Consider the following 12,781-nt stretch of genomic DNA (forward strand, 5'->3'; position numbering starts at 1 on the left):
ATGTGCCATTTGGTCTTAGACGCCGACACGCGACAATGCAGTGTGGAGAAAATCCTGCATCGATACCGAGAACACGAACAGTCGAGGCAACACGAAGTTACGCACGAGGAGCGGTGGACTAGTTCTCAACCGAGGTCATAGAATAGCCACGCGCCCGACTCTGTTCCGTCTGGTACGATCGGACCGAACGTCTCCTTATAGGTACCGAACGGCCGGCCGGATGGTCGGCGACGCCGGCCGTTACGCACGGGCGCTTACGATGCTAACGCGCGATCCGAACGTGCCAATTCGAAAGTGCGGTAAAACTTAGCGCGAAAAAATCGATTTTTCAAAAAGTTGTCAAACACGCTAAAAAGTATACGGACGATGTTTTAACAATTATTTTACGAAATTTAATGACAAAATTAATCGAAAAAAAATTTTTTTTCCTTTTCTCGCCAAAATAAATACCAAACGAATTTCTAACGTAATAAACGAGTAACAAATAACAGTATACGTCCAAATAACATACAAGAATCGAGAAAATATTTATATTTTTTCAAAAAATTGAGCAAAAATCTCTCCGCATAGTCGGTTCGGTGCCGAGTCCGAACGTACCAAAGTCCCTCCGGCATAGTCGGTTCGGTGAATCGACGACTGACAACCTATATAAAAAACGATTAAAACCTATAGAATAACGTATCACTAGAACATTTATACCATTTTGGCACGTTCGGATTCATAATTAACGAAATTATCGAAAATTTTTCATTGCGCATAGTCGGTTCGGTGAAAAGGTGACTGACAACCTATATTAAAAATGATTAAAACGTATAGAATAACGCACTACTAGAACATTTATACCATTTTGGCACGTTCGGATTCATAATTAACGAAATTATCCAAAATTTTTCGTTCCGCATAGTCGGTTCGGTGAAACGATGACTGACAACCTATATAAAAAACGATTAAAACCAATAGAATAACGTATTACTAGAACATTTATACAATTTTGGCACGTTCGGATTCATAAATAACAAAATTATTGAAAATTTTTCGTTCCGCATAGTCGGTTCGGTGGACCGTCTGATGCGAGACAATGTCCCACCGGCATAGTCGGTTCGGTGAATCGACGACTGACAACCTATATAAAAAACGATTAAAACCTATAGAATAACGTATCACTAGAACATTTATACCATTTTGGCACGTTCGGATTCATAATTAACGAAATTATCGAAAATTTTTCATTGCGCATTGTCGGTTCGATGAAAAGGTGACTGACAACCTATATTAAAAATGATTAAAACGTATAGAATAACGCACTACTAGAACATTTATACCATTTTGGCACGTTCGGATTCATAATTAACGAAATTATCCAAAATTTTTCGTTCCGCATAGTCGGTTCGGTGAAACGATGACTGACAACCTATATAAAAAACGATTAAAACCAATAGAATAACGTATTACTAGAACATTTATACAATTTTGGCACGTTCGGATTCATAAATAACAAAATTATTGAAAATTTTTCATTGCGCATAGTCGGTTCGGTGAAAAGGTGACTGACAACCTATATTAAAAATGATTAAAACGTATAGAATAACGCACTACTAGAACATTTATACCATTTTGGCACGTTCGGATTCATAATTAACGAAATTATCCAAAATTTTTCGTTCCGCATAGTCGGTTCGGTGAAACGATGACTGACAACCTATATAAAAAACGATTAAAACCAATAGAATAACGTATTACTAGAACATTTATACAATTTTGGCACGTTCGGATTCATAAATAACAAAATTATTGAAAATTTTTCGTTCCGCATAGTCGGTTCGGTGGACCGTCTGATGCGAGACAATGTCCCACCGGCATAGTCGGTTCGGTGAATCGACGACTGACAACCTATATAAAAAACGATTAAAACCTATAGAATAACGTATCACTAGAACATTTATACCATTTTGGCACGTTCGGATTCATAATTAACGAAATTATCGAAAATTTTTCATTGCGCATTGTCGGTTCGATGAAAAGGTGACTGACAACCTATATTAAAAATGATTAAAACGTATAGAATAACGCACTACTAGAACATTTATACCATTTTGGCACGTTCCTATTCATGATTAACGAAATTATCGAAAATTTTTCATTGCGCATAGTCGGTTCGGTGAAACGGTGACTGACAACCTATATTAAAAATGATTATAACGTATAGAATAACGTATCACTAGAACATTTATACAATTTTGGCACGTTCGGATTCATAAATAACAAAATTATTGAAAATTTTTCGTTCCGCATAGTCGGTTCGGTAGGCCGTCCGACCGGGACCAAGTCCTTCCGGCATAGTCGGTTCGGTGAAACGATGACTGACAACCTATATTAAAAACGATTAAAACCTATAGAATAACGTATTACTGGAACATTTCTACCACCTCGGCACGCTCGGATTCATAAATAACAAAATTATTGAGAATTATTCGTTCCGCATAGTCGGTTCGGTGAAACGATGACTGACAACCTATATTAAAAACGATTAAAACCTATAGAATAACGTATTACTGGAACATTTATACAATTTTTGCACGTTCGGATTCATAAATAACAAAATTATTGAAAATTATTCGTTCCGCATAGTCGGTTCGGTGAAACGATGACTGACAACCTATATTAAAAACGATTAAAACCTATAGAATAACGTATTACTGGAACATTTATACAATTTTTGCACGTTCGGATTCATAAATAACAAAATTATTGAAAATTATTCGTTCCGCATAGTCGGTTCGGTGAAACGATGACTGACAACCTATATTAAAAACGATTAAAACCTATAGAATAACGTATTACTGGAACATTTATACAATTTTTGCACGTTCGGATTCATAAATAACAAAATTATTGAAAATTATTCGTTCCGCATAGTCGGTTCGGTGAAACGATGACTGACAACCTATATTAAAAACGATTAAAACCTATAGAATAACGTATTACTGGAACATTTATACAATTTTTGCACGTTCGGATTCATAAATAACAAAATTATTGAAAATTATTCGTTCCGCATAGTCGGTTCGGTGGGCCGTCCGAGCACGACCAAGTCCGTCCGGCATAGTCGGTTCGGTGAAACGATGACTGACAACCTATACTAAGAACGATTAAAACCAATAGAATAACGTATTACTAGAACGTTTATACAACTTTGGCACGTTCGGATTCATAAATAACAAAATTATTGAGAATTATTCGTTCCGCATAGTCGGTTCGGTGAAACGATGATTGACAACCTGTATAAAAATTGTTCATAACCGATAAAGTAACGTATTTCTAGCACCGATATACCGTTTCGGCACTTTCGGATACATAATTAACGAAATTATCGAAAATTTTTCATTCCGCATAGTCGGTTCGGTGAAACGATGACTGACAACCTATAATAAAAACGATTAAAACCTATCGAATATCGTATGACTAGAAGATTTATACCGCTTTGACACGTTCGGATTAATAAATAACAAAATTATTGAAAATTATTCGTTCCGCATAGTCGGTTCGGTGGGCCGTCCGAGCACGACCAAGTCCGTCCGGCATAGTCGGTTCGGTGAAACGATGACTGACAACCTATACTAAGAACGATTAAAACCAATAGAATAACGTATTACTAGAACGTTTATACAACTTTGGCACGTTCGGATTCATAAATAACAAAATTATTGAGAATTATTCGTTCCGCATAGTCGGTTCGGTGAAACGATGATTGACAACCTGTATAAAAATTGTTCATAACCGATAAAGTAACGTATTTCTAGCACCGATATACCGTTTCGGCACTTTCGGATACATAATTAACGAAATTATCGAAAATTTTTCATTCCGCATAGTCGGTTCGGTGAAACGATGACTGACAACCTATAATAAAAACGATTAAAACCTATCGAATATCGTATGACTAGAAGATTTATACCGCTTTGACACGTTCGGATTAATAAATAACAAAATTATTGAAAATTATTCGTTCCGCATAGTCGGTTCGGTGGGCCGTCCGAGCACGACCAAGTCCGTCCGGCATAGTCGGTTCGGTGAAACGATGACTGACAACCTATACTAAGAACGATTAAAACCAATAGAATAACGTATTACTAGAACGTTTATACAACTTTGGCACGTTCGGATTCATAAATAACAAAATTATTGAGAATTATTCGTTCCGCATAGTCGGTTCGGTGAAACGATGATTGACAACCTGTATAAAAATTGTTCATAACCGATAAAGTAACGTATTTCTAGCACCGATATACCGTTTCGGCACTTTCGGATACATAATTAACGAAATTATCGAAAATTTTTCATTCCGCATAGTCGGTTCGGTGAAACGATGACTGACAACCTATAATAAAAACGATTAAAACCTATCGAATATCGTATGACTAGAAGATTTATACCGCTTTGACACGTTCGGATTAATAAATAACAAAATTATTGAAAATTATTCGTTCCGCATAGTCGGTTCGGTGGGCCGTCCGAGCACGACCAAGTCCGTCCGGCATAGTCGGTTCGGTGAAACGATGACTGACAACCTATACTAAGAACGATTAAAACCAATAGAATAACGTATTACTAGAACGTTTATACAACTTTGGCACGTTCGGATTCATAAATAACAAAATTATTGAGAATTATTCGTTCCGCATAGTCGGTTCGGTGAAACGATGATTGACAACCTGTATAAAAATTGTTCATAACCGATAAAGTAACGTATTTCTAGCACCGATATACCGTTTCGGCACTTTCGGATACATAATTAACGAAATTATCGAAAATTTTTCATTCCGCATAGTCGGTTCGGTGAAACGATGACTGACAACCTATAATAAAAACGATTAAAACCTATCGAATATCGTATGACTAGAAGATTTATACCGCTTTGACACGTTCGGATTAATAAATAACAAAATTATTGAAAATTATTCGTTCCGCATAGTCGGTTCGGTGGGCCGTCCGAGCACGACCAAGTCCGTCCGGCATAGTCGGTTCGGTGAAACGATGACTGACAACCTATACTAAGAACGATTAAAACCAATAGAATAACGTATTACTAGAACGTTTATACAACTTTGGCACGTTCGGATTCATAAATAACAAAATTATTGAGAATTATTCGTTCCGCATAGTCGGTTCGGTGAAACGATGATTGACAACCTGTATAAAAATTGTTCATAACCGATAAAGTAACGTATTTCTAGCACCGATATACCGTTTCGGCACTTTCGGATACATAATTAACGAAATTATCGAAAATTTTTCATTCCGCATAGTCGGTTCGGTGAAACGATGACTGACAACCTATAATAAAAACGATTAAAACCTATCGAATATCGTATGACTAGAAGATTTATACCGCTTTGACACGTTCGGATTAATAAATAACAAAATTATTGAAAATTTTTCGTTCCGCATAGTCGGTTCGGTGGGCCGTCCGAGCACGACCAAGTCCTTCCGGCATAGTCGGTTCGGTGAAACGATGACTGACAACATATATAAAAAACGATCAAAACCTATAGAATAACGTATTGCTAGAACATTTATACCACTTTGGCACGTTCGGATTCATTATTAACGTAATTATCGAAATTTTTTCATTCCGCATTGTCGGTTCGGTGAAACGATGATTGACAACCTATATAAAAATTGCTCAAAACCAATAAAGTAACGTATATCTAGCACCGCTATACCGTTTCGGCACGTTCGGATTCATAAATGTCGAAATTAACGGAGAAACATCGTTCCGCATAGTCGGTTCGGTGAACCGATGACTGACAACGCATATAAAAAACACTTAGAATCGATGCCGTAGCCGATTTCTATTGCCGCTAGAACGTTTTGGTACGTCCGAATTCAATATCGTAGAAATCATCCACGAAACTCTGTTCCGCATAGTCGGTTCGGTGGACCGTCCGAGTGCGACCAAGTCCCTCCGGCATAGTCGGTTCGGTGGATCGGCTACTGACAACCTATTGAATTATTGCTTAGAATAGATAAAGTAACGTATTTCTAGTGTCCCTATACCGTTTTGGCACGTTCGGATGCACTATTGTAGATATTATCGATAAAACTCCGTTCCGCTTAGTCGGTTCGGTGAACCGATGACCGACAACGCATAGAAAAATCACTCAGTATCGATACTGTAACAGATTTCTATTACCGCCATAACGTTTTTGTACGTTCGAATTCAAAATGGTAGAAATTATCGACGAAACTCCGTTCCGCTTAGTCGGTTCGGTACGGAGCGCAACCGCGACGATGTCCCCCCGGCATAGTCGGTTCGGTGGATCGGCTACTGACAACCTATTGAATTAATGCTCAGAATCGATGCAGTAACGTATTTCTAGCATTCCTATACCGTTTTGGCACGTTCGGATCCACTATTGTACATATTATCGACAAAACTCCGTTCCGCTTAGTCGGTTCGGTGAACCGATGACCGACAACGCATAGAAAAATCACTCAGTATCGATACTGTAACGGATTTCTATTACCGCCATAACGTTTTTGTACGTTCGAATTCAAAATGGTAGAAATTATCGACGAAACTCCGTTCCGCTTAGTCGGTTCGGTACGGAGCGCAACCGCGACTATGTCCCCCCGGCATAGTCGGTTCGGTGTATCGGCTACTGACAACCTATTGAATTAATGCTCAGAATCGATGCAGTAACGTATTTCTAGCATTCCTATACCGTTTTGGCACGTTCGGATCCACTATTGTAGATATTATCGATAAAATTCCGTTCCGCTTAGTCGGTTCGGTGAACCGATGACTGACAACGCATAGAAGAAACACTTAGAATCGATACTGTAACGGATTTCTATTTCCCCCCATAACGTTTTTGTACGTTCGAATTCAAAATGGTAGAAATTATCGACGAAACTCCGTTCCGCTTAGTCGGTTCGGTACGGAGCGCAACCGCGACTATGTCCCCCGGGCATAGTCGGTTCGGTGGATCGGCTACTGACAACCTATTGAATTAATGCTTAGAATAGATAAAGTAACGTATTTCTAGCATTCCTGTACCAGTTTGGCACGTTCGGGTGCGCAATTGTTCGAGTTATCGACGAAACTCCGTTCCGCATAGTCGGTTCGGTGCGTCGTTTACATTTTCTAAGTCCTGGCCGCGTATTGCTTTCTCATTTCCAAAGTCCTGGCCGCGTATTGCTTTCTCATTTCCATAGTCCTGGCCGCGTATTGCTTTCTCATTTCCAAAGTCCTGGCCGCGTATTGCTTTCTCATTTCCAAAGTCCTGGCCGCGTATTGCTTTCTCATTTCCAAAGTCCTGGCCGCGTATTGCTTTCTCATTTTCAATGTCCTGGCCGCGTATTGCTTTCCGTCTTTCTAACATCCGCCCGTGTAGTACTTAGCATTTTCGAAGTCTCAGCCGCGTTATGAGATTTATTTTTTTAAGTCCGCCGGCGCTCATGGCTTTATTTTTTTCTCTACGCGCGCGCGCGTGCCTTTCTATTTTTTTTCTAAGTCCAACGGCGTATTGCTTTCAAAAAATTTTCTTCGCGCTTCGCGCGAACGAGGAACAAAAAAAAAATTTTTTTTTCCTCTCCTCTCACTTACTTTCCTTGCCTTTCCCCCCCCTTCTTCACCCTTTTCTTCACACTTTCGCTCTCTATATAATATATATATTATTATGTCTAATAATATAATCAACTATTATTTATTATATTAATATTATAATATAATATAATTTATAAGTGTGATGTTAAAACCTCATTCACACTCTCAAACTTATAATTAATTTGATCTCTCCAACACTTTTATTAGGGGCCTTTCTCCTCAAATCGTAATGTTCCACTGTAACATCGTGGACATAGATACTGAGGATAGACCACGGAGAGATCATATATTTCTGACACTTCTTGTATTAGAAACTTTGCGTTTCGTTGCTTTCGCAGATGTTCGTCGTCCACATCTTGTTGTGCGAGTCGCATATCTCAACCTTCGTTCTTTAATTCTCACAAAGTTGTACGAAGTCGCGAAATAAACATGTATCTCGCATTCGTACGAGAGGTGTCTGGCCTTCCTCAGAACACCTCTCTCTTTATTAGTACGATCTAAGTATATATCTCGTGTGTCTCGTGCCGAAGTCCAGAAAAATTTCTATAAACTTTGCCTTTTTTCCATACGGCAGACACATTTTTGCTTAGGACACCTCTATTTTGCTTTGCAAAATTTTATATAACTTTATTTTGGGGACGTAATCTTAGCATGTATTATTCGATGTATTTTAACATCAGTTACTTCTCGTCATTCGCCACAGTTCTGCTTTTTACCACACTTTGGGTCCTTTTCAACCCGCGGTAACATTTGGCGGAGAGCGACGCTGCCCCATCGTCCGGCATGTTCGGACCGTCGTCTCCCATATAGATACCGAACGGCCGTCCAAATGGTCGGCGACGCCGGCTCTTACGCACTGAACCTTATAGTGAAAAAGTGCGATTTTTGCTCAACTTTTCAAAAGTCGATTTTTACTTTAAAAATTTTACGAACTTCCCAACTTACGTTGTCGTTCGTCATATTTCCATGCACCACCAATTGCCATTTCATATCATTTCTCATGGTACGAAAGTATCGAAGTAAAAATACTTAGTCTTTCGTACGAGAGAAATTTTGCCTTAGGACACCTTCACAGTTCGTGTAAAATTTCATTAATTTTACTTTGAACATAATTCTAGTTTATGTCAGATCGATGCATTTTAGCAACGATTATTCGTACTTGCCAAAGTTCCGCTTATACGTATATTGGGTCTGTTTGACCCGCGGTAACTTATGGCGGAGAACGACGCTGCCCCATCGTCCGGTATGTTCGGACCGTCGTCTCCCATATAGATACCGAACGGCCGTCCAAATGGTCGGCGACGCCGGCTCTTACGCACTGAACCTTATAGTGAAAAAGTGCGATTTTTACTCAACTTTTCAAAAGTCGATTTTTACTTTAAAAATTTTACGAACTTCCCAACTTACGTTGTCGTTCGTCATATTTCCATGCACCACCAATTGTCATTTCATATCATTTCTCATGGTACGAAAGTATCGAAGTAAAAATACTTAGTCTTTCGTACGAGAGAAATTTTGCCTTAGGACACCTTCAGTTCGTGTAAAATTTCATTAATTTTACTTTGAACATAATTCTAGTTTATGTCAGATCGATGCATTTTAGCAACGATTATTCGTACTTGCCAAAGTTCCGCTTATACGTATATTGGGTCTTTTTGACCCGCGGTAACTTTTGGCGGAGAACGACGCTGCCCCATCGTCCGGTATGTTCGGACCGTCGTCTCCCATATAGATACCGAACGGCCGTCCAAATGGTCGGCGACGCCGGCTCTTACGCACTGAACCTTATAGTGAAAAAGTGCGATTTTTGCTCAACTTTTCAAAAGTCGATTTTTACTTTAAAAATTTTACGAACTTCCCAACTTACGTTGTCGTTCGTCATATTTCCATGCACCACCAATTGCCATTTCATATCATTTCTCATGGTACGAAAGTATCGAAGTAAAAATACTTAGTCTTTCGTACGAGAGAAATTTTGCCTTAGGACACCTTCAGTTCGTGTAAAATTTCATTAATTTTACTTTGAACATAATTCTAGTTTATGTCAGATCGATGCATTTTAGCAACGATTATTCGTACTTGCCAAAGTTCCGCTTATACGTATATTGGGTCTTTTTGACCCGCGGTAACTTTTGGCGGAGAACGACGCTGCCCCATCGTCCGGTATGTTCGGACCGTCGTCTCCCATACAGGTACCGAACGGCCGGCCGGATGGTCGGCGACGCCGGCCGTTACGCACGGGCGCTTACGATGCTAACGCGCGATCCGAACGTGCCAATTCGAGAGTGCGGTAAAACTTAGCGTGAAAAAATCGATTTTCCAAAAAGTTGTAAAACACGTTTAAAATGATGATAAATGAATTCGTGTATAAAAAATTTTTTTTTTCGGTAGAAATTGAGAAAAAACCGCTCCGCATAGTCGGTTCGGTGAAACGATGACTGATAACCCATTAAAATAATGATCAGACCTGTTAGAGCATTGTATTCTTAGTACTCCTATATGGTTTTGGTACGTTCGGATTCATAAATGAGGAAGTTATTAATAATAAATCGTTCCGCATAGTCGGTTCGGTGAAACAATGACTGATAACCCATTAAAATAATGATCAGACCTGTTAGAGCATTGTATTCTTAATACTCCTATATGGTTTTGGCACGTTCGGATTCATAAATGAGGATGTTATTAATAATAAATCGTTCCGCATAGTCGGTTCAGCGGTGAGTTCGTGCACGACTAAGTCCCACCGGCATAGTCGGTTCGGTCAAACTATGACTGACAACCCATTCCAAAAACGATTGGACTCGTTAGAGCAGTGTATTCTTAGTACTCCTATATGGTTTTGGTACGTTCGGATTCATAAATGAGGAAGTTATTAATAATAAATCGTTCCGCATAGTCGGTTCAGCGGTGAGTTCGTGCACGACTAAGTCCCACCGGCATAGTCGGTTCGGTCAAACTATGACTGACAACCCATTCCAAAAACGATTGGACTCGTTAGAGCAGTGTACTCTTAGTACTCCTATATGGTTTTGGCACGTTCGGATTCATAAATGAGGATGTTATTAATAAGAAATCGCTCCGCATAGTCGGTTCGGTGAAACAATGACTGATAACCCATTAAAATAATGATCAGACCTGTTAGAGCATTGTATTCTTAATACTCCTATATGGTTTTGGCACGTTCGGATTCATAAATGAGGATGTTATTAATAATAAATCGTTCCGCATAGTCGGTTCAGCGGTGAGTTCGTGCACGACTAAGTCCCACCGGCATAGTCGGTTCGGTCAAACTATGACTGACAACCCATTCCAAAAACGATTGGACTCGTTAGAGCAGTGTATTCTTAGTACTCCTATATGGTTTTGGTACGTTCGGATTCATAAATGAGGAAGTTATTAATAATAAATCGTTCCGCATAGTCGGTTCAGCGGTGAGTTCGTGCACGACTAAGTCCCACCGGCATAGTCGGTTCGGTCAAACTATGACTGACAACCCATTCCAAAAACGATTGGACTCGTTAGAGCAGTGTACTCTTAGTACTCCTATATGGTTTTGGCACGTTCGGATTCATAAATGAGGATGTTATTAATAAGAAATCGCTCCGCATAGTCGGTTCGGTGAAACAATGACTGATAACCCATTAAAATAATGATCAGACCTGTTAGAGCATTGTATTCTTAATACTCCTATATGGTTTTGGCACGTTCGGATTCATAAATGAGGATGTTATTAATAATAAATCGTTCCGCATAGTCGGTTCAGCGGTGAGTTCGTGCACGACTAAGTCCCACCGGCATAGTCGGTTCGGTCAAACTATGACTGACAACCCATTCCAAAAACGATTGGACTCGTTAGAGCAGTGTACTCTTAGTACTCCTATATGGTTTTGGCACGTTCGGACTCATAAATGAGGATGTTATTAATAAGAAATCGCTCCGCATAGTCGGTTCGGTGAAACAATGACTGATAACCCATTAAAATAATGATCAGACCTGTTAGAGCATTGTATTCTTAATACTCCTATATGGTTTTGGCACGTTCGGATTCATAAATGAGGATGTTATTAATAATAAATCGTTCCGCATAGTCGGTTCAGCGGTGAGTTCGTGCACGACTAAGTCCCACCGGCATAGTCGGTTCGGTCAAACTATGACTGACAACCCATTCCAAAAACGATTGGACTCGTTAGAGCAGTGTATTCTTAGTACTCCTATATGGTTTTGGTACGTTCGGATTCATAAATGAGGAAGTTATTAATAATAAATCGTTCCGCATAGTCGGTTCAGCGGTGAGTTCGTGCACGACTAAGTCCCACCGGCATAGTCGGTTCGGTCAAACTATGACTGACAACCCATTCCAAAAACGATTGGACTCGTTAGAGCAGTGTACTCTTAGTACTCCTATATGGTTTTGGCACGTTCGGATTCATAAATGAGGATGTTATTAATAAGAAATCGCTCCGCATAGTCGGTTCGGTGAAACGATGACTGATAACCCATTAAAATAATGATCAGACCTGTTAGAGCATTGTATTCTTAATACTCCTATATGGTTTTGGCACGTTCGGATTCATAAATGAGGATGTTATTAATAATAAATCGTTCCGCATAGTCGGTTCAGCGGTGAGTTCGTGCACGACTAAGTCCCACCGGCATAGTCGGTTCGGTCAAACTATGACTGACAACCCATTCCAAAAACGATTGGACTCGTTAGAGCAGTGTACTCTTAGTACTCCTATATGGTTTTGGCACGTTCGGATTCATAAATGAGGATGTTATTAATAAGAAATCGCTCCGCATAGTCGGTTCGGTGAAACAATGACTGATAACCCATTAAAATAATGATCAGACCTGTTAGAGCATTGTATTCTTAATACTCCTATATGGTTTTGGCACGTTCGGATTCATAAATGAGGATGTTATTAATAATAAATCGTTCCGCATAGTCGGTTCAGCGGTGAGTTCGTGCACGACTAAGTCCCACCGGCATAGTCGGTTCGGTCAAACTATGACTGACAACCCATTCCAAAAACGATTGGACTCGTTAGAGCAGTGTACTCTTAGTACTCCTATATGGTTTTGGCACGTTCGGATTCATAAATGAGGATGTTATTAATAAGAAATCGCTCCGCATAGTCGGTTCGGTGAAACAATGACTGATAACCCATTAAA

This window comes from Megachile rotundata, unplaced genomic scaffold (assembly GCF_050947335.1).
Source record: "Megachile rotundata isolate GNS110a unplaced genomic scaffold, iyMegRotu1 scaffold0114, whole genome shotgun sequence".
Taxonomy (NCBI): Eukaryota; Metazoa; Arthropoda; class Insecta; order Hymenoptera; family Megachilidae; genus Megachile; species Megachile rotundata.